Below are 3,851 nucleotides of genomic sequence, written 5' to 3' on the forward strand. Positions count from 1 at the left end.
GCGTCTGGTTTAAGGGCAGCCATGGGAGGTCGTTTGGTGGTTCTTAGTTTTTGGAGAAGATGGAGTGTGGGGGCGGGTAGTTTTCTTTAGGTTTTTCTTTAGGGTTTTTTTTGTTTGTGTTTTGTTTTGTTTTGTGTTAGGACAAAAATGAAGAGTGGGTCTTGGGTTAATGGGTTTATGGGGCGGACCGGGTCGACCCGGTCTGAAGTGGACTGGGTCATGGAGAAGATTGTGCAAATTTTTGGGCCTTTGGCTTACAATTGAAGAAGTGGCCCAATCCGATTTTTCTTTGTACTTTTGTTCTCTTTTCTTCTTTTATTTTCTAAAACTAAATTATAAAAGTACTTAAATTATTATTAAGAACTAAACTAAGTTATAAAAGCGCAAATTAACTCCAATAACAATTAACGCACAATTAAGTAACAATTAAGCATAAAATTGTTCATTTGGACATTAACTGCTAAAAAAGCAAAAGATGCCTATTTTTGTAATTTTTAATTTTTCGTAAAAACTAATTTAATTACTAACAATTATAGAATTAAATCCTACATGCAAATGCAACATATTTTTGTATTTTTTTATTAATTTAACAAATAAGCAAACACAGACAAATACAAATAATTATCCAAAAATATCACAAAAATACTCAAAATTGCACACCAAGGAAAATCATTTTATTTTGCATTTTTTGGGAGTATTTCTCATATAGGGCAAAAATCACGTGCTTACAACTGCCCCTCTTTGCCCGGAGACACGAAGGGTTTTCGTGCAAAGATAAAGCGAGCGATTTTTGCCCGTCCGAGTACTCCTTGTGAAGCATTTTTTTGAAAAAGATTTAACCGAACCTTTGCTTCAAAGGTTTCCTACATATCCCTGGCTAAAGGGGAATCAGGTTAATGTAGTTCGGGAAATTTTGATAGCTTGGACTACCGTGGGATTGCAATGTTACTGCTGTTGCATGTTGTTATCAGTGCTTACCGATCTCCTTATTACACCGTGCTTAAAAAAACAAGAAGCTAGGCTAGACTGAAATTTGTTCTTATTGCATGGCTTTCTCGTCGGCTTGTGTTTCCTCCGGTGCTTTTCTTCCGATGCTTTTCTTCCTTTTGACCCATGCTTTTGAGTATGTGCTGGGACCTCTTGTTGCAACCTTTTGCTTCCCGGTGCTGGGATTTTTTATTGTTTCCTGTTGGGGATTCCTGCTGTAACCCTCTGTTTTATTGTCTTCTGACTTGATCTTGAAATGTATGCCTCTGTTGTATGGGCGGGCACCCAACTTCAATCCTTGAAAATTAATGCTGAATGTATTCCTCTGTTATCTGGGCGGGCTCCCAACTTCAACGCTCGAAATATAAAGACTGAAATGTATGCCTCTATTATCTGGGTGGGCTTCTAACTTCAACGCTTGAAATATAAAGACTGAAATGTATGCCTCTATTATCTGGGCGGGCTCCCAACTTCAACGCTTGAAATGAAAAGGCTGAAATGTATGCCTCTGTTATCTGGGCGGGCTCCCAACTTCAACTCTGGAGATATAAAGACTGAATGTATTCCTCTGTTATTATGGGCGGGCTCCCAACTTCAACGCTTGAAATGTAAAGACTGAATGTATGCCTCTGTTATCCGGGCGGGCTCCTAACTTCAACACTTGAAAAGTAAAGACTGAATGTATTCCTCTGTTATTATGGGCGGACTCCCAATTTCAACGCTTGAAATATAAAGACTGAATGTATTCCTCTGTTATTATGGGCGGGCTCCCAACTTCAACTCTGGAAATATAAAGACTGAATGTATTCCTCTGTTATTATGGGCGGGCTCCCAACTTCAACTCTTGAAAATAAAGACTGAAATGTATGCCTCTGTTATTATGGGCGGGCTCCCAACTTCAACACTTGAAAAATAAAGACTGAATGTATTCCTCTGTTATTATGGGCGGGCTCCCAACTTCAACTCTGGAAATAAAGACTGAATGTATTCCTCTGTTATTATGGGCGGGCTCCCAACTTCAACGCTTGAAAAGTAAAGACTGAAATGTATGCCTCTGTTATTATGGGCGGGCTCCCAACTTCAACACTTGAAAAATAAAGACTGAATGTATTCCTCTGTTATTATGGGCGGGCTCCCAACTTCAACTCTGGAAATATAAAGACTGAAATGTATGCCTCTGTTATCTGGGCGGGCTCCCAATTTCAACACCTGAAATGAAAAGACTGAATGTATTCCTCTGTTATTATGGGCGGGCTCCCAATTTCAACACCTGAAATGAAAAGACTGAAATGTATGCCTCTGTTATCTGGGCGGGCTCCCAACTTCAACTTTTAAACGTCATTCCTCTCTTCAGGCGGGCTCCTGATTTCAACAACAACTTAGGACTGGTAAAACTAAACTTAGGAGGAAATGCGTCTCCTATGGGTAAAACTAAACTTAGGAGGAAATGCGTCTCCTATGGGTAAAACTAAACTTAGGAGGAAATGACTCTCCTATGGTTAAAACATAAACTTAGGAGGAAATGCGTCTCCTATAGGTAAAATTAAACTTAGGAGGAAATGCGTCTCCTATGGGTAAAACTTAGGAAGTGCGTCTCCTATTGGCAAAACTAGACCTAGGAAGTGTATCTCCTATTGGTAAAGGCATGGAATGTATTCCCTTGTTATACAGGTGGGCGCCTGATGGTAAAGACATGAGATGTATTCCCTTGTTATACAGGTGGGTGCCTGAAATGAACAGACAGAAAAGTATTCCTCTCGTTATTCAGGTGGGCGCCTGTTTTTTGAGAAAATTTTCGCGATGAGAAAATTTTCTGCCCCGGTTTGATGATCTTCTTTATGGCACTTCCGCCATCTGTAACATTTCTTTTCCCTGCTTCAAATCAAAGAAAGATTTTGTTAGTTTTAAAAGAAAAAACATGGTTGCTTTCCCTTTTTTTCTTTTTCTTTTTTTTTATTTTTTTTTTCTTTTTTTTCGGCGTTCCATTACACTATCAGAACTTGCTGGGGATGATACTATTTATTGGGGATGATATTACTGTTGGGGATCATGTCCCTGCTGGTGAACACATTCCCGTTGGGGGTGGTTTTTCCTCTTCTTTCCTTGCTCCACATTGTCCGACCTTTTTGGAATTTGGTCGATGATCGGCCAAGGATGCTCTTGCATCTCGACCCCTTTTTCACTATACCCCCTTGACATTTAGGCCAACTCATCATTCGGTCTTGCAACAAATGTCTTTTCCGTTTCATTGTATTATCTTTGGCATGTCCTATTCGCCTTTTGCTTCGCAACATTTTGGCAATTAGTAATAAGCTCTGAAAAACAAAATCCTTCTAAAAACAAACTACTGGAGAAAAACACTATAAACCCAAAATAAAAAGTGATGACTTTAAAAAGATGAAAGAAAAAAGTCTTTCTGAACAAATGTTGGGGAAAAAGAAAAAATAAAAGAACTTATCCGAATGGTACAATCAATCCCAATGATCATGTCATGCATTTCTGGATTAACCAACTCAGTCTATTCATATCGATCAATTTTTCTGACGGCCTTACTTTGCTGGGGATGTGCAGAAGCCCAACTTTCGCCGGATGCGGATCTTATCTTGCTAGCCCCCTTTATATCCTTGTCGCCTCATAGTGCCCTTCGAGGGGTTTTCACTGATGAGGCTCTCTCATTTCTCTCAATTCTCGTCGCCTTATGGTGCCTGTGAAGGTTTTTCACCGATAAGACTCTTCTCATTTTATTTTCTAAGCTGGAGATTGGAGTGTTACCGACATGACTCTTTGCTGGGGATGTGCAGAAGCCCAACTTTCGCCGGATGCGGCCCATTTTTTGCCAATCTTATCTTGCTAGCCCCCTTTAT

This window comes from Nicotiana sylvestris, chromosome 7 (genome assembly GCF_000393655.2).
Source record: "Nicotiana sylvestris chromosome 7, ASM39365v2, whole genome shotgun sequence".
Classification (NCBI taxonomy): Eukaryota; Viridiplantae; Streptophyta; class Magnoliopsida; order Solanales; family Solanaceae; genus Nicotiana; species Nicotiana sylvestris.